Source organism: Delphinus delphis, chromosome 5, assembly GCF_949987515.2.
Source record: "Delphinus delphis chromosome 5, mDelDel1.2, whole genome shotgun sequence".
Lineage (NCBI taxonomy): Eukaryota > Metazoa > Chordata > Mammalia > Artiodactyla > Delphinidae > Delphinus > Delphinus delphis.
Window position 1 is genome coordinate 64755623 of NC_082687.1, and position 26563 is coordinate 64782185.

At 35.9% G+C, this 26563-nt stretch overlaps 1 protein-coding gene across 12 annotated transcripts in view; it reads left to right on the top strand.

Annotated features, from left to right (window-relative positions):
* CLOCK (clock circadian regulator) overlaps positions 1 to 26563 on the top strand; it is a 136353-nt gene that overhangs the window by 23002 nt on the left and 86788 nt on the right. For 7 of the 12 annotated variants that reach the window (XR_009519559.1, XM_060012493.1, XM_060012494.1 and 4 more), the window contains 2 exons: positions 16271 to 16357; positions 22799 to 22899. The gene's annotated coding sequence lies outside the window, so the exon portion shown is untranslated. Of the gene's footprint in view, positions 1 to 16270; positions 16358 to 22757; positions 22900 to 26563 lie in introns of all 12 variants that reach the window. The other 5 variants (XM_060012497.1, XM_060012495.1, XM_060012502.1 and 2 more) reach the window with 3 other exon arrangements.

The window sequence follows — 26563 nt, forward strand, 5'->3', positions numbered from 1 at the left end:
CATCTAGAAGAATGAAGGAAAACACTGGATGTGAAATATACCTTAGGCCAAATAGACCTAACACATATACAGAACATTCCACCCAACAGCAGCAGAATACGTATTCTCAAGTGTACATGGAAACTCTGCAGGATAGATCATATGTTAGGTCACAAAACAAGCCTTAGCAAACATAAGAAGATTGTTATTATACCACCTGTCTTTTCCAGTGTTAAACTTGTGTTAAACTTGTGTTTAAAAGTGGTGTTAAACTTGAAAGCAATAAGAGGAAAATTGAAAAATTAACAATTGTGTGGAAATTAAATAACACACTCCTAAACAGCCAATCAGTTAAAGAAGAAATCAAAAGGGAAATTAAAAAATACCTTGAAAGAAACAAAAATGGAAATACAACATACCAAAACAGATGGTATGCGGCAAAAGCAGTTTAACAGGGAATTTCATAGCAATAAATGTCTAGATTCAGGGATGGGGGGAAAGATCACAAAGAAACAACTGAACTACACCTCAAGGAACTAGAAGGGAAAAGCCTGGGACCAGATGGCTTCAAAGGAAAATGCTCCAAAACATTTAAAGCAGTTAGCAGAAGGAAGGAAACAACAAAGATTAGCACAGAAATAAAGAGACCAGGAAAACAATATAAAAGATAAATGAAACTAGTGGCTGTTTTTTGTCTTTTTTTTTTTTTTTTTTTTGAGAAGATAACATGGACAAATCTTTAGCTGGACTAAAGAAAAAAGACTCAAAATCAGAAACAGATGTAGAGAACAAACGTATGGGCACCAAGGGGGGAAAGTGATGGGGGTTGGTGGTGGTGGGATGAATTGGGAGATTGGGACTGACATTTATACACCAATATGTATAAAACAGGTAACTAATAAAAACCTGCTGTATAAAAAAAAATTCAAAAAAAAATCAGAACTGAAAGAGGAGACATTACAACTGACATGACAGAAATACAAAGGAAAATAGGAGACTACTATGAACAATCATGCCAACAAATTGGTTAATCTAGAAGAAATGGATAAATTCCTAGAAACCTACAACCTACCAAGACTGAATCATGAAGAAGTAGAAAATTTGAACAGACCAATAATGGATAAGGAGATTGGAACAGTAACCAAAAGCCTTGCAGCAAAGAAGAGCCAGGACCAGATGGTTTCACTGGTGAAACGTTCCACCAAACATTTAAAGAATACTTAACACCAATCCTTCTTAAACCCTTCCAAAAAATTGAAGAAGAAGGAACACTCGATACCAAAGCCAGATTAGCATACTACAAGAAAAGAAAACTACAGGCCAAAATCCTTGAGGAATATAGGTGCAAAAATTATCAACAAACTCTACTAGTAAACTGAATTCAGCAGCACATTAAAAGAATCAGACACCATGATCAAGTTAGATTTATCCCCAGGATGCAGGGATGGTTCAGTATACACAAATCAATAAATGTGTACACCACATTACTAGAATGAAAGATAACATATTAATTATTACTGAATAGATATTTTCTACATATGTGATCTGTGAACAGAGGTAATTTTTTGCTGCTTCCTTCCATATTTGGATGACTTTTTCTTGCCTAATTGCTTTAGCTAAGACTTTGAGCACAATGTTGAATATAAGTGATATGAGTAGGCATCCTTGATTTGTCCATAATCTTGGAGGAAAAGCTTTCAGTTTTCATTGTTGAGTATGATGTTAGCTGTGATATTTTTATATATGGCTTTTATTATGTTGAGGTGGTTTATTTCTGTTTCTAGTTTAGTGTTTTTATTATGAAAGAGTGTTTAATTTTGTCAGATGCTTTTTCTTCATCAATTGAGGTATTTCCTTCCCCTTCATTCTTTTAATGTGGTATATGACACTGATTAATTTTAATGTTTTGAATCATCCTTGCATTCCACCTGATCATGGTATATAATACATTTAATGTGCTATTGAATTTGGCTTGTTAGTATTTTGTTGAGGATTTTTGCATCATTATTCATCAGGAATATTAGTCTGTAGTTTTCTTGTTGCGTCTTTTTCTGGTTTTGCTATCAGGGTAATGCTGGCATCATGAAATGAGTTGGAAATGTTCCCTCCTATTTAATTATTTGGAAGAGTTTGAGGAGGATTGGTGTTAATTCTTCTTTAAATGTTTTGGAGACTTTTCCCATGAAGCCATCTGGTCCCAGACTTTTCTTTGTTGGGATCTGCTTTTATTTCTTGATTAATTGACTTTAAATTATTCTCGATTCTTCTAAGATGAGGATTTAATTCACTTGTGCTGTCCTTAATCTCTCATATCTCTTCATCCCAAAGTTTGAAACATTGTAATTAGTTCTTTTATTAGTATCTTTGCAACTGTAAATAAAATGTTTCTTAGACATTATATTTTAAATCCCTACTGTGTAAGATAAGGATAGTAGGGCCTTTATCCATTTCTCCATCTTGTCTTTTCTACTCCTTCACTTCCATTTTACCTTTTCTTTTGCGTTTGACCAGGTTGATCACATAACATTTACGTTCTGTTATGTAATGAGATTTAAGACATTCAGTCTTTTCGGTAGGTTGATTCTAAAAGCTGAACAAAATAAATTACAGTTAATCATTGAGCTATTCATTTTCCATGGGTACAAAGTTATGATAATGGAACTCAAAAAATAAAATATGTGATATCAAGGTAAGGTTGGTTATCTTTACTTACAGTTCATAAGTTTTTTTTTCACAGTCATGCCATTAGTTTGCCTTATATTCTGACTTTATATTCTGATTAGTTTGCTTAATATTGTTCATCTTTCCCCCCTACAGTCTGTAATTGCCTTTTTTTTCTTGGTCAAAATGTTTCCTGCTTGAATCACAATATCTGTTATTTGTTGGATGGAATCCCTGGTTTTCCTGGAGACATGCCTTTTAGAGTTGTCCTACTTTCTCCTTCAGTCTTCATGGGTTGGAAGCCTGCTGTATTTCTGTCATTCTGAGATACTCCTTCACTGCATTTCTGGGTTAGACTTACTGTCTCTTAGATATCACATCTTTGTCTTTTATGGCATTCTCCTTTTTGCTGGAGTATATTCTAAATTAACTTCAGTTTACAGGGTACTTAAGATGTAAACATTCTTGCATGCCTGAACATGGCTTTTTCGCCTCATTCATAATTGCTTGATAGTTTGTCTGGGTGTAGAAATTTAGATTCAGATTAAATTCCTTTAGAACTTATGGGTTTTTGCTCTGTTGTGTTTTAGATCAAGATGGTAGGAAGTCTGGTGCTACTCTTGAGTCTTGTTACTTTTTAATGACCCTTTCCCCTTGTCTTTGGAAGCTTTAGTATCTTATCTTTGTCTTTGTAGTTCTGGAATTTTATAGTTAACGTGTCTAGGTATGAGTTGTTCTTATTATTCTATCTGAACTCTCTGGGGTAGGTAGGCCCTTTCAGTTGAAATGCAGGTGTCTCCCTCCAGGTATGGGAAATGTTCTCCATTATTTTTTTGGTAATATTTCTTGGTTTTCTATGTTCTCCCACTTTGGAATGCTCACCAGCAGAATTTTGGCTTTCTGGTTTGATCCTTATGTCTTTTATCTCTTCTCATGTTGTCTATCATTGCCTTTTTATTCTGTATTCTGACAGATTTCTTCAACTATATGTTCCTACTTTTCTGTGAATGTCTGTAACCAGATTGTAAGTATTCCAGTAGCTTTGCTTATTTTTTGTTCATATCATTTCAAGAGACAACATGGTATAGTAGTTAAAAGCATATACAGTGGACCTAGACTGCCAGACTGTGTGAGTTAAGTTCCCAGCTCCATCACTTAATAACCATGTGACCTTGGGTAAGTTATTTAACCTCTCTGTGCTCAGTTTCTGAACTACAAAATGAGGATTGTAACTACTTTGTGGGCAAAGGAGTTCATATTTGTAAAGCGTTTGTAACAGTTCTTGGTGTAGTAAAATCCGTGTCATTGTTTGTTTAATATGTAGCATTCTGTTTTTGTTGTATTGAGTGCAGTGTCTTTAGGAGTATCTTAAAGATATTTTGTTTTTTATTCTTTTCTTCTGTACCCTGAATAATGTATGAGTCTTCTGGGGTTAGTTGATCTACTTATTTATCTTGGTCTTCTTCTAGCTGCGGTTGTTCCTCATATGACTAGAAATTATTATTGTTGGTTCATGTATATTGCTACCGGATTATCTTGATTATTTTAGGTATCTATGGTGGGTTTTTTTTCTCGTTGTATAGGTGGATTTTTTTCCAATTGCCATCTCTGTTTGAAAAGACTGCTTGGTGATTCTTTGTACATAGATGGAGTGTCTTGTCTGCTGGCAAGTTTAGGTTTAGAGCCTAAGAGCAGGGAACCTATTGCTATTTTCAGGAGCTTTCCGGTTGTCATATTGACATGAGCTCTGTGGACACTAACATCCATCTAGTTTCTTTCTGAGCAGTTTGCTAAATTTCTGCTAGATTTCTTTAGAAAAAAGTGGTGCAGTTTTGGGCCTAGGTGTGATGCTGGCCTTGCTTAGCCAGGGAAGGGGTGCAGAGAAAGGAGACAGGTAAAGCTTTTTCCTAGGTCACTTGTATTCAGCCTCTGTATCTGCTAACTCTAGAGCCTAGAGTCTCAGGACAGTTGACTCAGAACTCCACTGTAGTCCCTTTATGTGTGAATTTTGCATGTGCTTAACCTGTTAATACACTTGGATCTGCTTTCTGCTCTCCAGAAATCTACTGTATCATTTCATCTCTTCATAACTTCCTTCTCCAATGTTTTCATTGTTTTATAGATCTTACTTTTTGTTCTTCTGTGCTGTCTTACCAGTAGGCTTTCCAAAGGGAAGAGAGGCAAAACTGAGTGTTTGTCATCATTATCTCTTTCATTCTTCAGGTTTTCTTGAAAGAAAGAAAGAAAGAAAGGAAGAAACAAAAGAATGAAAGAAATTGTCACTTCACCCCTAAGTAATTCTATGTTTCTTTAAAAAATAAGGATATTTTCTTACATAAACTCAGGATCATTACTACATCTAACCAAATTAACCATAATTTCTTAATATCATATAATGCCTAGTCCTTATTCAGATTTTTCTCAATTGTTTCAAAAATACTTTTTGATATTGTCTGAATCAGGATTCAAATGAGGTACTAACAATTGGTTGTAATGTTTCTTGAGTCCTTTTTTTTTTTCTTTTGCGGTACGCGGGCCTCTCACTGTCGTGGCCCCTCCCGTTGCGGAGCACAGGCTCCGGACGCGCAGGCCCAGCAGCCATGGCACACAGACCCAGCCGCTCCGCGGCATGTGGGATCCTCCCAGACCGGGGCATGAACCCGCGTCCCCTGCATCGGCAGGCGGACTCCCAACCACTGCGCCACCAGAGAAGCCCTTGAGTTTTTTCTTTTTAAGAGAACAATTTATTTGGAAGAAGAGTGTTATCAGTTTGTAGATCACCTTTGATAGAAAATGTTTGCCACAAGTATGTATTACACAGTAATGCTCCAATTTCTTAACAATGAAAAATCTTCCTCAAATAACACATACTTTGTTGTCATGGAAAACATATACAACAGTATACAGATTAGAATAATCTACCGATCACCCAGCTTTAATAACTATCAACTCAGAACCTGTCTTGTTTCGTCCATACCCTCACCCATGTACCCTCTCCTAGAGCTATTTGAAGCATATTCCACATATAATTCATTGTAAATATTTCTAAATGTAAATGTAAATATTTCTGAAACTAAAGGCTCTGAGGCTTTAAAAAATTTAGGACAGTTGACAACCCCCTACCCCCTTTTCCCTCCATGTTGAAGAAACTAGGTCAGTTGTTCTGTATAATATTTCACATTCTAGATTTACCTGATTGCTTCTTCCTGATGTCATTTTACTTATTCCTTTTCTGTATTAATTTAAACTGAAAGTTTGATCTAAAGCAGTGTTTCTCAACTTTTTTTTTTTTTTCTTCTTTAAAGGCCCGTTTTAGACATTTTTTTTTCCTTTATTGTCTGCTCTCTGAAACCCAAGAATAGATATAGCACTGTGCTTTGGAGAGCAAGAAACCATTTTAATATACTACTATGGAAGATATTTTTCACCCCTGGGTGTGACATTGCTGCTGTTAAGAATATACGATATAAAGGTTTGATAGATTCCAGCGTGACTCTTGTACACAAGAACATTTTATAAATAGTACTATATACTACATATTTCATTACATTGGGAGGTACATAATGTCTGTCTTACTTTTGGAGATGGTAAGATTGATCAGTTGCACTCATTTGGTGACAGCATGATCTGTTGTGCAAGTCACTATGACTTTTTCTCCTCATGGCTTTAAAATCCATTGATGATTGTTGCCCATCTATTTATGTAATTTCTTTTTGTTCTTATTAGCTAAAATTCTTTGAAGGACTACCCCTCACCAATTAGGTCTCTTTGGTTACCTTGAAATATAGTTTGATAGGACAGACAAGAAAAATGCTTTATCAATTACCTTTTACTTACCAATTTTTTTTTTTTTTTTTTTGTGGTACGCAGGCCTCTCACTGCCGTGGCCTCTCCCGTCGCGGAGCACAGGCTCCGGACGCGCAGGCCCAGCGGCCATGGCTCACGGGCCCAGCCGCTCCGCGGCATGTGGGATCCTCCTGGACCGGGGCACGAACCCGCATCCCCTGCATCGGCAGGCGGACTCCCAACCACTGCGCCGTCACCCGGGAAGCCCTACTTACCAATTTTTTATTAACCCTTAGTATACCATCAATATCCATTGGATTTAATTATAGCCTTTTTGATTTTTTAAGCATTCCAACTATTTATAAGAACTAGTATTTCATGATTATTATTCTTTGGGGTCTCCTAAAGAACAAAACAAAATGTACTTAAAAAATTGAATAAATCTCTATCTTTCATTAATTATATTCTCTTACCTGTAAACATTGTATGTTTCAACATTTTAAGATTTGTTTTATCATGACTCACCAGTTATTGCTATCTTTCCTTAAAAGATACCATGAAAGTAGAAGAATAATGGAATCGTGTAGAAGGGTGATAGAATATGGAAAAGTTTGTCGCTATTGCATCATTTTTTTCAGTCTGATTTTTGTATTGCCCAAGTTATTGCATCATCTTTCAAGAAGTTATTAAAGAAGCCTGGAGACACTATTTTTGTAGGCTGCTTTTAGTTTTCATTGAACACAGTTGAGAATTCAGAAACTTTCATTTCTGCCCATAATGGCAAAGAGAAGAAAAATCACAGCAGAAGATGTTTCACATCTCTTTGACAAATCAGCTGCTGAGTGCAAAGAGAAATTGTAGCACTCCAGGCTCTACACTTGCATTATCCAATAGAAATATAATGTGAACCACAAATGAAGCCACATGCATTATTTAAAATTTACCTTAAAAAAGTAAGCAAAGAAAATGGTGTCATTGAGTCTGAAGTCAGGGAGCCAGATTCCTCCAGCTTCGTTTTTCTTTCTCAAGATTGCTTTGGCTATTTGGGGTCTTTTGTGTCTCCATAAAAATTTAAAAATTTTTTTGTTCTAGTTCTGTGAAAAATTGCTGATTTGATAGGGATTGCATTGAATCTGTAGATTGCCTTGGGTAGTATAATCATTTTGACAATGTTGATTCTTCCAATCCAAGAACATGGTATATCTTTCCATCTGTTTGAGTCCTTTGATTTCTTTCATCAGCGTCTTATACTTTTCAGAGTACAGGTCTTTTGTCTCCTTAGGTAGGTTTATTTGTAGGTATTTTATTCTTTTTGGTGTGATGGTAAATGGGATTGTTTCTTGCATTTCTCTTTCTGATCTTTCGTTGTTAGTGTATAGAAATACAACAGATTTTTATGTATTAATTTTGTAACCTGCAGCTTTACCAAATTCATTGATGAACTCTAGTAGTCTTTTTTGTAGCATCTTCAGGATTTTCTATGTACAGTATCATGTCATCTGCAAACAGTGACAGTTTAACTTCTTCTTTTCCAGTTTGGATTCCTTCTATTTCTTCTTTGATTGCCATAGCTAGGACTTCCAAAACTATGTTGAATAAAAGTGGCAAGAGAGGACATCCTTGTCTTGTTTCTGATCTTAGAGGGAATGCTTTTAACTTTTCGCCATTGGGTATGAGGTTAGCTGTAGGTTTGTTGTATATGGCCTTTATTATGTTGAGGTATGTTCCCCCTATGCCAACTTTCTGGAGAGTTTTTGTCATAAATGGGTGTTGAATTTTGTCAAAAGTTTTTCCTGCATCTAGTGAGATCATATGGTTTTTATTCTTCCGTTTGTTTATGTGGTGTATCACATTGATTGATTTGTGGATATTGAAAAATCCTTGCTTGCCTGGTATAAATCCCACTTGATCATGGTGTGTGATCCTTCTAATGTATTGCTGGATTCAGATTGCTAGTACTTTGTTGAGGATTCTTGCGTCTATGTCCATCAGTGATATTGGCCTGTAATTTCCTTTTTCTGTGGTGTCTTTGTCTGGTTTTGGTATCAGGGTGATGGTGGCCTCATAGAGTAAGTTTGAGAATTTTCCTTCCTCTGCAATTTTTTTGGAACAGTTTCAGAAGGATAGGTGTTAGCTCTTCTGTAAAAGTTTGATAGAATTCACCCGTGAAGCCATCTGGTCCTGGACTTTTGTTTGTTGGGAGTTTTTACTCACAGTTTCAGTACTTGTGATTGGTCTGTCCATTTTTTCTATTTCTTCCTGGTTCAGTCTTGGGAGATTGTACCTTCTAAGAATTTGTCATTTCTTCCAGGTTGTTTGTTTTATTGGCATACAGTTGCTTGTAGTAGTCTCTTATGATTCTTCTTATTTCTGTGGTGTTAGGTGTAACTTCTCCTTTTTCATTTCTAATTTTATTGATTTCAGTCCTCTCCCTTTTTTTCCTTAATGAGTCTAGCCAAAGGTTTATCAGTTTTGTTTATTTTTTCAAAGAATCAGCTTTTAGTTTCATTGAACTTTGCTATTGTTTTCTTTGTCTCTGTTTCATTTATTTCTGCTCCGTTCTGTATGATTTCTTTCCTTCTACTAACTTTAGGCTTTGCTTGTTCTTTCTTTATTTGCTCTAGATGTAAAGTTAGGTTGTTTATTTTAGATTTTTCTTGTTTCCTGGGGTAAGATTGTATTGCTATAAACTTCCCTCTTAGAACTGCTTTTGCTGCATTGCATAGGTTTTGGATCATTGTGCTTTCATTTTCATTTGTCTCTAGCTATTTTTTGATTTCCTTTTTGATTTCTTCAGTAATCCATTGGTTGTTTAGTAGCATATTGTTTAGCCTCCATGTGTTTGTATTTTTTACAGTTTATACTGCAAAGCCATAGTCATCAAAACAGTATGGTACTGGCACAAAAATAGAAATATAGATCAATGGAACAGGATGGAAAGCCCAGAAATAAACCCATGCACCTCTGGTCACTTAATCTCTGACAGAGAAGGCAAGACTATACAATAGAGGCAAGACAGTCTCTTCAATAAATGGTGCTGGGAAAACTGGACAGCTGCATGTAAAAAAAATGAAATTAGAACATTCTCTAATACCATACACAAAAATAAACTCAAAATGGATTAAAGACCTAAATGTGAGACTGGACACTATAAAGCTCTTAGAGGAAAACATAGGCAGAACACTCTCTGACATAAATCACAGCAATATCTTTTTCGGTCCATCTCCCAGAGTAATGGAAATAAAAACAAACAAATGGGACCTAATTAAACTCAAAAGCTTTTGCACCATGAAGAAAACCATAAACAAAAGGAAAAGATAACCCACAGAATGGGAGAAAATATTTGCAAATGGTATGACTGACAAGGGATTAGTTTCCAAAGTTTACAAACAGGTTTTGCAGCTCAATATCAAAAAAAAAAATGCAATCAAAAAATGGGCAGAAGACCTAAATAGACATTTCTCCATAGAAGACATACAGATGGCCAGGAGGCACATGAAAAGATGTTCAGCATTGTTAATTATTAGAGAAATGCACATCCGAACTACAATGAGATATCATCTCATACCAGTCAAAATGGCTATCATCAAAAAATTCACAAACAGAAAATGCTGGAGACTGTGTGGAGAGAAGGGAGCCCTCCTACACTGTTGGTGGGAATGTAAATTGGTGCAGCCGCTATGGAGGACAGTATGGCGGTTCCTTAAGAAACTAAAAATAGAGCTACCATATGATCATGCAATCCCACTCCTTGGCATAATACCTGGAGGAAAACATGGTCCGAAAGGGTACATGTACCCCAGTGTTCATTGCAACGCTGTTTACAATAGCCAAGACATGGAAGCAACCTAAGTGTCCATCAACAGACAAATGGATAAAGAAGAAGTGGTACATATATATAATGGAATATTACTCAGCCATTAAAAAGAATGAAATAATGACATTTGTAGCAACATGGATGGACCTAGAGATGGTTGTACTGAGTGAAGTAAGTCAGAGAAAGAGAAATATTGTGTGATATTGTTTATATGTGGAATCTAAAAAAAATTATACAGATGAACTTATTTGCAAAATAGGAACAGACTCACAGACTAAGAGAATGAACTTATGGTTACCAGGGGGGAAGTGGCGGGGGAGGGATAGTTGGGGAATTTGGAATTGACTTGTACACACTGCTATATTTAAAATGGATAACCAACAAGGACCTACTGTGTAGCACAAGGAACTCTGCTCAATATTCTGTAACAACCTAATTGGGAAAAAAATTTGAAAAAGAATAGATGCATATATATGTATAACTGAGTCACTTTGTTGTATACCTGAAACTAATACAACATTGTTAATCAACTATACTCCAATATAAAATAAAAAGTTAAAAAAAAAGAAAATGGTGTCATTGAGGAAAGCAAGAAATTCCTTTTAGGAATTCACACTCTGGGGGACAAACTTTGATGGATTGCTTCTGTCTCTTCTTTGGCCCCAGTCAGATAAATTCTCTCCCTTCCTCATCTCCTCTGCATTCACCCCAAAGAGGCCATGTTTCTCATGGCTCTGCCTAGCTCGTTAGTAGCTCGGTAACGTACTACCTTGGGTTTGCTTTGTCTCCTTATATGTCTTTCTTCCCTTTCACTTATTCACATCCAGACATTGAACCCTCCCTTTCCAAAGTGTCAGTTTGTCCCTATGCTTCAGGCTACCTTTTTGAGGTGAAATAGTGGCTTCCAAACTTCTTTGACCACAGCCTATAGTAAGAAATATGTTTTATGTTGTGACCCAGTATCCACATACTCAATAAACACGTACCTGAAACAACAGTTTCAGGAAATAACCTAACCATTACTAGGTGTCCTGTACTTTGACTTTTTTTTCTATTTCGTTTCATTTAAAAAAATGCTTGTTATACCCCCTGTATTGCTGGACCAAAGTGTAGGAACGTTTATAATTTTGTTAATATATTGATATATTGTCCTCCATAAGTCAGCACCTATTTCTACTCCCACCAGCAGTGCATGAGAGTAATGCCAAAACTGATATTATAAATGCTTTGAAAATTCTGCCTTTAGAGTATGTGACTCATCAATGTCCTCAAACTTGTTCCACTCCTGTCTTGCCTGGGGATAGAGTATCTTGTGCATTAACTCAGCTCCTTTTTCAGTAGTAGTGGGAGAGCGAAAAAGAAGACTGTGGGTTAGTTGAACACTTTAGGATTCCATCCTGATTTATTTATAATGTTTTGATTGTATCTCTTTGGATAGCTTTTTTGTGGTTGTTCTAGGTACTTTATGTATAGGTAACTTATTATAGTCTACTGGTTAACTCCCTTTACCCACCCCCTCCATTTCTAATTTTCTCTCTATATATTGAGAACCGTATCACACAGTGTTAATAATTTCTGCTTAAATCATCAAAAATAATATAGAAGACTTAGGAGAAGGAAAAGGTATTGTATTTACCCATATTCTTCCTCTTTCCAGTTTTTCCCTCCTGATTTTCCAATATTCCTTCTTTTATCATTTCCTTTCTGTTAGAAGAACTTCCTATAGTCATTCCTTTTTTTTAGGGCAGGTCTACTGATGACACACTCTCTTAGTTTTCTGTCATTTGTGGATATTTTAATCTCCCTCTCTTTCCTGAAGGATATTTTGTCTGGATATAGAATTCTGGGTTGGCAGTTCCTTTCTTTCAATACTTGAAGAATGCTTCTGGGCATCAAAAATATGAATAGATATTGAAATTCAGAATGTTTATTATGACCATAATGGTCTAAGTGTTAACAGAAAAACTTTTTTTGGAATTATAATTACTACAAGTATACCATAAATGTATTATTGATTTTATTATTAAACAATTACTAGTTGTAAATGTATCTTTTCAGAGGGGACTTTTCTTTTCATGGAATTTATGTATCCATAGATGAATATTATGTATATGTTAGAATGAGACTGGTTTCAGTGGAAATTAATAGTAAAAAGAAAAGATGTTGGGTCACTAATAAGTGTGAAGTTTACAAAACACTTATGCTTTTGTTAAGTATATCATTTATAGTAGGATTTACAGTATATTCCTGCTAAACTAATCTATATGTAATATGTCCATATAGGAATGAAAAACAAGCAGAGAAATGCATGAAATGTGACAGTGTAAAGACTTGTCCCAGTTTTTTAAAAAATATGGATTTACTATGTGCAGTATTCTTTTCATAAAAGTTAATAAAAATGTTTCTCCATAAGTGTTCAAGAAAATATAAAACACTAACTTAACTTTGGTATGTGTTACGTTTACTTGAAGATACGATGTTAACTGAAGTAAGGGATCTTTTCAACTCTTTGAAATCATGTAAAATATCTTCACGTCACAGACACAAGACACAGGTGATTGATAGAATGTACTAATTTCTTTCTCATTTCTCTGAGAATGGTGAAAGTACAGATGTTGAATTCTAATTTAAGATGCTTCCCAGATCTTGAGTTCTAAATAGTTCTATATAAATTATGTAAGGAGTCTGGCCACAAGCTTGTAACCCGGATGAACTAAGTTCTAGCTGTCTTCAATATTTATCATCACTGTTTTCGTTGGATTCTCTCAGATGAGCTTCTTAATCAGAAGGTTGTTTTTATTCTCACATCCTGAAGTTTTAACAGTGCATTGGGGCCAGGCCAGAATATCTGCTTTTTAATGTCATGTATTGTTCTTAACAGAGGTGTATGGGACAGGGAAAAACAAGACCTCCTTGGATATATGGTACTTCCATTACAGGATACTCCCTTGATATCAATATTTAAAATTATTCCTTTGGTGTTCTGGATGTTTCTACATGGAAATGCATTGTAGTGAATTTTAGATGTGTAAGAGATACATCTTTCTCTTGTGAACTGGAAGAAGGAAGATACAAAATACACTGTAGGAAAGGAGAAAGCAGTATGATGCTCTGACCTTGATATTAGTTCTAGTAGCTGGTTGGTAATTATAGACATGAAGGATTTGGAAATTGATTCCCTAAAACCATCTGGTCCCTAGTGTGAAGACTGCTGGATTAAGGTGTAATCTTTCTTCACTAGGTTATAGTCTTGAATCCTCTACTGTGTAATATTCATCTGCTTTTTATCGTTATAACTGTTTTGAGTCCCTTAAGGACCTTCATCATTGTGGGCTGATTACCGGTACTTTGCTGTGCTCTCTTTTCTCTTTTTTCATTCTTCATGAGTGTGTTCCTCAGTGGACCAGATTTTTTTTTTAAATTAAGTTATACTTGACATACAACATTAGTTTCAGGTATACAACATGGTGATGAGATATTTTTATATGTTATGAAATAATCAGAACAAGTCCACTTACCTTCTGTCACTATACAAAGTTGTTACTGTATTACTGACTGTATTCCCATTACTTCCCCTTGACTTAGTTTATAGCTGGAAGTTTTATACCACTTAATCCCCTTCACCTGTTTCATCCATCATCCTCTTCTCCCAGCAGTTTGTGCTCTCTGAGTCTGTTTCTGTTTTGTTTCATTTGTTTATTTTTCTTGTTTTTTGGATTCCACATATGAGTGAAATAATTCAGTATTGGTATTATTATTATTTTTTTAACATCTTAATTGGAGTATAATTGCTCCACAATGGTGCGTTAGTTTCTGCCCCATAACAAAGTGAATCAGCTATACGTGTACATATATCCACACATCTCCTCCCTCCTACGTCTCCCTCCCACCCTCCCCATCCCACCCCTGTAGGTGGTCACAAAGCACCGAGCTGATCTCCCTGTGCCATGCAGCTGCTTCCCACTAGCTATCTATTTTACATTTGGTAGTGTATATATGTCCGTGCTACTCTCTCACTTCGTCCCAGCTTACCCTTCCCACTACCTGTGTCCTCAAGTCCATTCTCTACATCTGCGTCTTTATTCTTGTCCTGCCCCTAGGTTCTTCATAATCATTTTTTTTCTTTTTGTCTGACTTATTTCACTTAGCATGATATCCTCAAGGTCCATCCACGTTGTTGTAAATGGCAGGATTTAATTCTTTTTTATGGTAGAGTACGATGTGTGTATGTGTGTGTGTGTGTGTGTGTTGTGTATACACCACATCTTTGTTATCTGTTTATCTATTGAAGGACACTTAGGTTGCTTCCGTATCTTGGGTATTGTAAATAATGCTGCAGTGAACATAGGGATACATACATCTTTTCAACTTAGTGTTTTTGTTTTCTTTGGATAAATACCCAGAAGTGGAATTGCTGGATCATATTGTAGTTCTATTTTCAGTTTTTGGAGGAACCTCTATACTGTTTTCCATAATGGCTGCACCAATTTACATTCCCACCAACAGTGCATGAGGGTTCCCTTTTTTAGTGGAGCAGTTTTTTATTCTTTCTCTTCCTCCTTCTTTAACATGTATGTATATTTTTTATTCACAGTCCACTCCCCTCAGGTTTTAATTTTCCTCTATGCATCAGATTTTGTCTGTATGGTTGTTGATTTTTCATTCATTCAAAAACTTAGGATATGTTACAAAAACATAATTGCCAATTGTATTTCAATGACTGAAACTCCATGACGGCAGGAATTTGGTGTGTTTTTCCCCTAATCATTGGATATGTAGAACCTATCATAGTAAGTGAATGAATGAGCATGAAACAAAATTTCCAACTCTTTCTCTAACAGAGAAATAACCAAATTAATGTTGTGAAGTCTTTTGTTTTTGTTAATTAATCTTTAAAATAGTACTTTTCTGATTTAATGGTAATTAAAATGCTTTTAATATTGTGGTAAGTATCGTTAACATTTCTGATAATTTTAATTGCTAATAAAAATTAATGACCATTATTGGGCTATTTCATAAAACCATACTGGAAATAAAGGCTTATAAAAGCACCTACCTCATAGGGATGTTGTGAGGATTGAATTAGTTACTACGTGTAAAGCACTTAGAACTGGACTTCACGCATAGTAAAATGCTTGGCAACTATTAATTTGTAACTGAGAATGGTGCTGAAACTGACTTCTTCCCCATCATTTTGCAGGAGGGCCCCTGATGGTCAGTTGATCAATTCATCCATTCATAGGGAGGCTGGCAGTTTTCCCTCAGGCCTTTGCAAAAGCCCCCTGAAAGGATCATCCTCCACAGGACTTTGACTCACCTTCCTTCCCAGGGGTCAACCTCTAAGACCCTTGAGGCTAGGGGACTGGGAAGAGCTTCAGAATGGCTAATATATTGCAGTCAAGTGGTGAGAGTTTAAAATGGTCTCTGCCTGTTAGCCCTGTGTGACTGAGTGATGCAGGGCAAATTGCTTCACTTCTTACTTTCCTCCCTTGCCCATCTCATCTCAGAGAATGACCTTCTCATCCCTTTTCTTACTCTGAGCAGCCATACTAGATTTCTTTTACTTGCACACAAACGCCATATCCTCTCCTACATCTGGCCCTTTGAACATGCCATTCCCTTCTAATGAAACTTGTTCTTTCTCTCCCCTCCCCTCTTGCTTTATTTGGTCAGACCCTACTCATGCTTGCATTAATTGCCTCTTTTTTAGGAAACCTTTCCTAACTAGTTCCCACTAGCCTGGTTTGTATCTCTGCCATGCTTTCCCTTCACATCATCATGATTCTTAAAGCCTTTCATCCCATTTGGAGTTGGCCTACAGACTGAGCTCCCAGAGGAATTGATGGAATCTGACATGTTCATTGCTGCATCCCCTATTCCTGGCACATAGGAAGCCCCAATTAATGCTGTATATGTGGATGGGAAAAAATACTGGCGGTATTGTTACTTAGAATTTGATTAACATTATTTCCACAGCTGCCCTTGTTTTACAGATTTTGTTTTTTGTTTTTTGTTTTTCCTGTAAAGCTGCTGAAACTTAGAAGCTGATTTTGTCACAGTGTAAGATGCCTTTGGAAGATTCTGCATTCCTCTTAGATGAATCTTTACAACTTGGTGAGTTTCACTAGATATGTTCAGTCTTCATTTTGAGCTCAGAAGTATGCCTTCTCTTTTTTTCTTTTCTTTTTTCTGTTTTCCCTTTCCTTTTCCTTTTCCTTTTCCTCCCCTCCCCTCCCCTTTCCTTTCCTTCTTCTCTCCCTCCTTCCCTCCCTTCTTTCCTTCCTTGCTTCCTTCCTTTTCTGTCATAATTATTGGGTACAGTGAGGTTTACAGTCTCCTGGCAAGGCACATAGGACAGAGTATTATAAAAATATTTAGGACATGATCGGCTACCTTCTTTGATAGTTTTTATTTATCTTTAGATTTTTTTATTCTTCAGAGGAATGAAACATTATTTATTGGTAAGGTAATTGATATCCAGATGTATTTTCTTTCAGCAATTCTTGAAATTTTTCAAAGTTACTACCTGAAAGTAAGAATTATAACTTGTCTTTTTTTGAGAGAAAGGTGATTTGCAAATGACTGAAAAGTAGAATAAGAATTATTTCCTGTCAGGTTTTAGGTTTAGAGATAAAGAAGCAGTTGACTGAGGTACAGAAGGGCCAGTCGCCTACTGCATGTCTGCCTTACAAGCAAGTCTCTCCATCAGGGAGGGGTCTGCACACCACCAAATCCAGCTTGCTGCCTGTTTTTGTATGACCCGTGAACTAAGAATAGTGTTTACATTTTTAAATGGTTGGGGGGAAAAAAAATCCTGGAAGCAGAATACTATTTTATGATATGTGAAAATTATATGAAATTCAGGTTTTAGTGTCTGTGAATAAAGCTTTATTGGAATACAGCCACTCTTATTTTTTACATATTGTGTATGGCTGTTTTCAAGCTATAGTGGCAGAGTTAGGTAGTTGCATCAGAGATGTTAGGGCCCAGAAAGCCAAAAATATTTACTTTGTGACCGTTTACAGAATAAGTTAGCCGACCCCTTCTCTACCTGGGTAGAGAAGTGTCTGTAGATTGAGTGCAAAGTAAGAGATGAGTGGGGGAAAATTAGAGGGAGGTAAGAGTTGATACCAGCTCTCAGTGACTGACTTACACTTTTTTCGTGTCCTGGAAAGCATAATCCATATTCTCATTAGGCTGACCTGTGTTACTGTTTTAAAATAGAAGATAAGTTGATTCTCCTATTACTTTTCTTCTAAAATGAATGGACATTTGTAGAAAGAAAATTAGTATAGTACTCTGTTTTCTACCAGGTTTTAGTGTTACCATAATAACTTAAGCAGACTATCCTCTAAATCATGAAGGATTAAAAGGAGCAGGTATCAAGCACACTAAAATAGTAGCTCATAATGCTTTGCTTAGCGATGCCCTCACAGGAAACAGCAGTGATAAAAATTAAGCCATAAATGAAAGTTCAACTAAGTTATGTTATTTAGGGTTGGTAAATTTCGTGCCAGCCACTGTGGTCATACAATTAACCCAAATTAATAGAAAATCGGTGTAAAATGTGTTAAAGAATAATAAAAAATAAAGTTAAGTTCTAGCTAAGCCTTAGAAAGCTATAGCTATTTAAAAATGAACTGCAAAAGTGACTTTAACAGTTACTGATCACATGACAGCTAAGACCCCAAATGGGACTAGATAGCCCACTATGCTTAGCCCTACATGCAAATAATTATCATAACAAAATTATTCGCTGGAGTACTACTAGCAATAGCTTAAAACTCAAGGGACTTGATGGTGCTTCATTCCCCTCTAGAGGAGTGTGTTCTCTCTATAATCGGTAAACCTCACCAACATTTGCTAATTCAGTCTGTATACCGCCATCTTCAGCAAACCCTGAAAAGGAATAACAGTAAGCATAATTATTATACATAGAAACATTAGGTCAAGGTGTAACTTACGGGATGGGAAAAAATGGGCTACATTTTCTATTTCAAGAACATATTTCTTATTATACAAAAATTTTGATGAAGCTAAAAACCAAAGGAGAATTTAGTAGTAAATTAAGAATAGAGTGCTTAGTTGAGTCAGGCCGTGAAGCATGCACACTCTGCCCATCACCCTTCTCAAGTATTAATAACTCTTATAACTTCTTAGCAAGTACCAAACATATGAGAGGAGATAAAGTCGTAACAAGGGAAGCATACTGGAAAGTGTGCTTGGATAAATCAAAGTATAGCTTAAACAAAAGCACCTAGTTTACACTCAGGAGATTTCAAAGTGTATGGATACTTTGAACTAAATCTAGCCCAAGCCTCCCACAAATTCAACTATTATAAGCAGATTGAATAAATCATTCACCCAATATTTAAAGTATAGGAGAGAGAAATTAAAAGCTTTTTGGCACTATAGAGAAAGTATCGTAAGGGCATGAGGCAAGAAGCATTACAAGTAATAAAAAGTAAAGCTTCCCCCTTGTACCTTTTGTATAATGATTTAACTGAAATTTTTAACAAAGAGAACTTAAGTTAAATACCCCAAAGCCAGACGAGCTACTTACGTACAGTTTATTAGAACAAACTCATCTATGTGGCAAACTTGTGAGAAGATTTATAAGTAGAGGTATAACGAGCCTGTTGATAGCTGGTTGTCCAGGAAAAGGATCTTAGTTCAACTTTAAAAACTATTCAAAAAATCATAAATTTTAACGTATTTTTAAATACTAATCTAAAAAGTTGCAGCTTTTTAGAAACAGGATACAACCTTATCTAGAGAGTAAAAATAACACCATAGTTGGCTTAAAAGCAGCCATCAGTTAAGGAAGCGTTCAAGTTCAACAACACATTTACCTTAATACCATCAATAAGTAAATCAACTCCTAGTTTAATACTGGACTAATCAATTAATAGAAGCAGTAATGTTAATATGAGTAACAAGAAATATTTGTCCTTGCATAAGCTTATATAAGTAATAGATATCACTGGTAGTTAACAACAAATAAACCTAAGTCAATGTTAGATTATTTATTAAAATTACTGTTAACCTGACACAGATATGCACCTAAGGAAAGATTAAAAAGAGTAAAAGGAAATCAGCAAATACAAATCTTGCCTGTTTACAAAAAAACGTCACCTCTAGCGTAACTAGTATTACAGGCACTGCTTGCCCAGTGACATCTGTCACATGGCCACGGTATCCTGACCATGCAAAGGTAGTATAATCATTTGTTCTCTGAATAAGGACTTGTATGAATGGCCACATGAGGGTTTTACTGTCTTTTACTTTTAATCAGTGAAATTGACAAAATAAGATAAGAAGACCCTATGGAGCTTTAATAACTGCCCGCCCCCCCCCCCCCAAAAGGAACTAAACCATCAAGGGATAACAAAACTTTTATATGGGTTAGCAGTTTTGGTTGGGATGACCTCGGAGAACAAAAAAGCCTCTGAATGATTAAAACTTAGACCAACTAGTCAAAATATCTTCACTTATTGATCCAAAAAAATTGATCAATGGAGCCAGTTATGCTAGGGATAATAGCACAATCCTATTCTGGAGTTCATGTCGACAGTAGGGTTTAGGACCTCGATGTTGGATCAGGACATCCCAATGGTTTAACCCCTATTAAAGTTAAGTTTGTTCAACAATTAAAGTCCTATGTGATATGAGTTCACACCAGAGTAACCCAGGTCTGTTTCTATCTATTACATATTTATCCCAGTACGAAAAGACAAGAGAAATAAGGTCTACTTTACAAAAGTGCCTTAAAACTAATTAATGATACAATCTTAATTCATTAAAACACCCTGCCTGAGAACAGGGTTTGTTAGGGTGGCAGAGCCCAGTAATTATGTAAAACTTAAACATTTATTAGCTGTTCAACTCCTCTCCCTAACAAAATGTTTATAATTAACATTCTAACACTTACTGTCCCAATTCTTCTAGCTGTGGCATTCCTCACATTAATGAACGAAAAGTATTAGGTTATATACAACTTCAAAAAGGACCAAACTTCGTTGGACCATATGGCCTATTACAGCCTATCGCCGACGAAGTTAAATTACTTATTAAAGAGCCACTGCGACCAGCCACATCTTCTGTTTCCACATTTATTATCACGTCCATTCTAAAAGTATCTAATAGTATACACCTTTTGTACAGTTTCTGTTTTTTTCTGTGTATGGAGATTACCTGTTATTTTTTAAGTGAAGGTACTAGTACATTACTTGGAAACTAGTCGGTGACTGACTCAATGGAACAAAGCTAGTACGTACATTGGGGATGACGATACATGTCCCTTTTGGAGTCAATGGATAGATAGGAGGATTCTCTTAAGGAGCTCTTCTGTAGTCTGACAGAGGCAAGTTGAGTCCTCTGTTAGGAGATTAAAGATCACGATTTCAGGATCTACCTTTTTTGTTCCTCTAGAACATTTCGTAGTTTTATCTTTGGACACATTTTTCACGCTGCATCATAGTTGCTTCCTTTTCAAAATAGGAAAACATAATACTTTTCGTATCTGAAAGCAGGAATCTTAGGTTTGCTAAATTATAAGTTTCTTAAGGGTAGGTACCATGACTTTTTTTTTTTTGCTGTACGCGGGCCTCTCACTGCTGTGGCCTCTCCTGTTGCGGAGCACAGGCGCCGGACGCGCAGGCTCAGCGGCCATGGCTCACGGGCCCAGCCGCTCGGCGGCATGTGGGATCTTCCCAGACCGGGGCTTGAACCCGTGTCCCCTGCATCGGGAGGCGGACTCTCAACCACTGCGCCACCAGGGAAGCCCTAAGTTGATTATATATTGTAATTTTTTGACATCTTGAGGGACAGGATTTTGAAACCACTAATCCACGAATTACCAATATCAAAGAAACCTAGAAACCTCCTCATTATAAAGCTTTAAAATGTATATATACTAAAGCCACTCTTGGATAGGAAGATTTTTGTATTCTCATCTTAGTCTTCTGAAACTTTTCCTAACTCTTCCATTGAATCTCTTTTTTTTAATGAAACTTCCCTATATAGCTTGCTTAAGAACCCAAGTTTTAAAATCTTATCTTGCAGAGTACCTTGTAAACATAAGACAGTTTAAAAGGTATTTAGCTGAAGGAAAACTTCCAGATTAAAGGAGTCTAGGGAGATAAAATAGCTAATCCAATACCTGACTCAGAACTGGATCCTGTACTAGAGGAGCCCTAAAGGACTTTATTTGCTCTCTTAAAAAAATAGATGTTAATATTGTATAATTGTTAAATTTCCTGAAGTTAGTAACTATCCTATGGTTATTTAAGAGAATGTCTTTGTTCCCAGGCTGTACACATTTAAGCAGTTGGGGGTAAAAGGACATGATATATGCAACTTACTCTCAAATGGTTCAGAAAATATGTTTATCAGTATATAAAGAAAATGATGCACGCGTTAACAGTTGGCAAACTGGATAAATTATATGTAGAAGTTCTAATCCTAATATCATAGCTAAATATCTATTAGTACAACTTAGAACTTAAAAAAAACCTTAGGTATAGTTAATTAAATTTTCATCTACCCTATACTTTTCTTTAATGTTCACTTTGGCTTGTTTCATTAAAAATCTATTAAGTTTTCCCTTAGCTCCATAAATATACTTTGTTTGTTTTTAAAAGAGATCTGTTTTTATTGTCTCAAATATTTTGAAGGAAATTCAAGAGTAAGGATCTATTGTAAGGTTTTTCAAACTGGTATAAAGAATTGCAGACTTTTTTTGAGCATTTACTTTGTGGTACACATTATTTTCTAAGCGCTTTACATTTAATAATTCATTATATTTCACAACAACCTTATGCTTACACCATGCCTTGATTTGCTTTTTTTTTTTTTTTTTTTTTTTTTGCGGTACCCGGGCCTCTCACTGTTGTGGTCTCTTCCATTGCGGAGCACAGGCTACGGATACGCAGGCTCAGCGGCCATGGCTCACGAGCCCAGCCACTCCACAGCATGTAGGATCTTCCCGGACCGGGGCACGAACCCGTGTCCCCTGCATCAGCAGGCAGACTCTCAACCACTGTGCCACCAGGGAAGCCCTGATTTGCTTTTTTCAAGTTTAGCTAAAACTGAGCTTAGATGCTAAGCCTCAGAAGCTTTGAATTTTCTTCTTTTTTTCCAAATACAAACTGTGGGAACTGGTGACCTGGAACTTAATATAGAAAATTGATTATATTTACATTAAGAAAAAAATGTCATCTTAGAATTATCTAGTTTGTGAACATGAGATAGGTCTAACTTCAAGGTAAACTTTTGCCGTCATAATGTGGGAAGGATCCACATATCAAAACTGTCAGTAATTATCCAGGAAAAAGTAAATAATGACTTTAGTACCCAAGTAAGAGGCAGATTGATGTAGAAACCTAGTTCTACTAGACTTCAATTTCACCAAGTAAAATAACCAAAAAGTTAAAAATAAAATATCAAGAGACTGATACAGTATTGCTAACTTTTAAAATGTTTTATATTGAATTAAAACATGCATATTATACAGTGCATAAATACTGAGTGTCATTTTGATGAAATTTTATGAAGTCAACACTCGTTTAACCAATACCAAGATCAAGATATAGAACATTTTCATCAATCCAGGAGCCTCCTTCATGCCCCCTGACAGTCATCACGCACTCCCAAAGGTAACTATTATTCTTGCTTGATTCACTATTCATTAATATTGTCTATTTTTGAACTTCTTTTGGCTTTTTATGGTCAACATCTTGTTGATGTGAGTCATTCATATTGATTCATATAGCAGTAGCTCATCCTTTTTCATTGCTTTGTAATACTTCATCATATGTATATACCAAAATTATTCATCCGTTTGTACTGTTGATGAGCATTTGGTTTACTCTCAGTTTTTGGCTGTTATGAACAATTCTGCTGTGAACATTCTTGAACATTTCTTTTGGCACATATGTATGCATTTCTGTTGGATAAATATCCAGTGGTGAAAATGCTGGGTCAGGGTATTTGGCTGTTTAGCTTTTGTAGATGCTCCTAATGGTTGAATCAGTTTACACTTCCACCAACAGTGTACATGAATTCTTGTTGCTCTTCATCCTCAATAACACTTGAAATTATTAGTGTTTCAAATTAACAACTCTTCTGCAGTGTATGTAGTGAAATTTTATTGTAGTTTTAATTTGTTATTCCCTGATAACTTAAAAGGTTAGCACATGTTTACATGCTTACTGACCCTTTGGATATCCTTTTTTGAGAAATGCCTGTTCATGTTATTTGTCCATTTTTCTGTTGTGTTGTCTGTCTTACGGATTTGCAGAAGTTCTTTATTTCTAGGATAAGTTTTTGTTGGATTAAGTATTGAAGTTATCTCTTCTTCTTCACTCTTTCAGTAGTGTGTCTTAATTAAGATAATTTCTTAATTTTAATAAAGTCAATTTTATCAGAGTGTTCTTTTATGGTTAGTTTTTTGTGTTTTAAGGATTCTTTGTCTATTTCAAAGCCAAGAAGATACTGTGCTATGTTTTCCTCTATAAACTTGAGTGTTTTAACTTTCCCATTTAGGTTTCTGCATGATGTGTGGTAGGATTCATGGTTTATTTTATTTTCCATTTGGAAATCCATTTGGTCCAGCATTATTTATGGAAAAGACTGTCCTTTCCTACTGTAATGCGGTAGTAGTGCCTTTGTTGTAATTCAGGTGACTTTATTTGTGGGTCTGTTTTTGGACTCTGTTTGTATTCCATTGGTCTGTTGTTGTACCAGTGCCATACACTTTTAGTTATTATAGCTTTAAGTTCTCCAACTTTTGTCCTTCAAAATTGCCTTGGTTCTTCTTGGTCCTTATGAATTTCAATAAAGATTTTACACTCAGCCTGTCAGTTTCCTAAATGAGTAAATAAATAACAAATCCCTGCTTAACATTAAGCAAGTTAAATGTTATTTATTATTTCATATTATTATTGTCTAGTTTAATATTGAATCTGTAGATCAATTTGGATATATTAAATATCTTTCCATATTGAGACTTTCAATATGTTAACCACAGTATATCTCCATATATTTAGGTCTTTTAAAATTTCTCTCAGAAATATTTTGTGTGTAGAGGCCTTAGACATCTTTTATTAACTTTTAAAGGTAATGATATTGTGTTTTTTTTTTTAAGTCCTTATAATTTGCACATTCGTACTAGAGTATTTACAGATGACATGATATAGTTTTGGGGATTTGCTTCAAATAATACAAAGGAGGATGGGAAGGAATGGGGAAGGGGAAGAATAGATGAAACAGGATTGACCATGATTTGATAATTGCTGAAAATGGGTGATGAATATATGGGTTAATAATTATTCTTTTTTACTTTTGTGTATGTTTGAAATTTTCCATAAAAATAGGTTAAAAAATATGTATAACAACTGAAGATTGATACACATATAAGAATTCAGAAGTTTATAATAATACTTAAAAAAAACCCTCATTTTATTACTCTGAAAATCACTGGTAAATGAAAGAATCAACCATTTATTCTTCATTTTCTGTACAGATTTCATTCCAGGATAACCAAATAGTTAAGAGGGAAAGTTTACTGTTATAGAAAAATCATAGACAATAACAAATGCTGGGAGAATGATAGGATTAGAAATTCACCACAGTGCAATTTCTAATAGAATTATGATCTAGATAATGATCAGTCAATGACTACTAAAGACTTTAGGTGAAAGTCTGTTGAGAAATGGATATAATACAATGCATAGGCCAAAATGGAGTATGCCTCTCTCTGACTGATTAGAACTAAATACTCTCAATAGAATACTAAAAGCAACTATCTAAAGACTTTGAAAGTTAATAATACGCAAATCAAGGGCTTCCCTGGTGGCGCAGTGGTTGAGAGTCCGCCTGCCAATGCAGGGGACACGGGTTCGTGCCCCGGTCCTGGAAGATCCCACATGCCGCGGAGCGGCTGAGCCCGTGAGCCATGGCCGCTGAGCCTGCGCGTCCGGAGCCTGTGCTCCGCAATGGGAGAGGCCGCAAGAGTGAGAGGCCCACGTACCGCAAAAAAAAAAAAAAAGGCAAATCGAGAAAGGAAGTTATAACTTGAAGACTAGCCTGTATAATGGTGAATATACCTTTTCTTTCTTCTCATGACCCAGCTTTGACCAAATGGTGGGCTGAATTAGGGAACTGCACAGTGGATGCAGCAATTTAGAGAAACCCCTATTTCTAGACACACGACAAGGAAAAGGAGTACCCCTTTATTCCCTCCCAAGCCTGCCCTGAGACCATCTCTACCTATAAAGTTACATTGCCAGGTAGCACAAGCACTTTAAAACTCTGAGAGAAAACGATTTCTCTGGTCAGAGGATTTGGGAAAAAGGCCCCTGGAAACTGGAGCATGCTGGGGAAATCTCACAGAGAAGAGAGCTGATGTGAGAGGAGACCCACAGAGGTCCCACCTTACTTATGAGCTACGCATGCATGTACAGACCCAAAGGAACACAGCAAAGACAGAGAACTGACCTACAATATAAACCACTGTTCAAATCCCAGACTTGCCTCTGAGCAGTGCATGCAGAGGATAAAGCCAAAAAACATAGCAAAGACTTTGAAAACTGAGCTGACAGTGGTACTGCCATGCTAGAATGCAATATATAACTTGTAGTATAAACTTAAGCAAAAAAAATACCAAATTCTCCAGAAGATGTTTATAAAATCTAGTTTCATAACCTAATATTCAGAATACCTAGGATATAATCCAAAATTACTTGACATACAAAGAAACAGGAAAATCTGACTTTTTTAAGAGAAAAGACAATAAATAGATGCCAACCCTGAGATATTCAGATGGTGGAATTATCAGAAAAAGACTTTAAAGCCGCTGTTATATTATATCCATGGCCCATGAGACAAAAGTGAACAGTTTTGAAGTGAATAGAAAGATAGTTCTCCTCTGAAATAAAAACCACATAAAAGAATCAAGTGATAACATCAGAACTGAAAAGTACGATATATGCAATACAAATTTACTGCATGAGTTCAATAGCAGACTTGAAGATATATCAATAGAAATCTCAAATCGTATCTTCTGTATCAAGGGTATGTCTCTGTTATGTAATACTTGTTAAGTCCAGGTTGTACCGTGTGAAGCCTGGTCATAGGCCTTCTGGCTGTGAATGAGCATGCCATATACATATCCTTTTTTATTCTTAATTACTCTTACTTGCATGCTGCAAATAAAATGTGTCTGTATCAAGGGAGTTCCATCTCCCTTGATACGCCACAGATTTAGATAGGATCTTGGCTTGTGATTTTCTCAGACCTTGTCATTTCAGGTAAGGATCA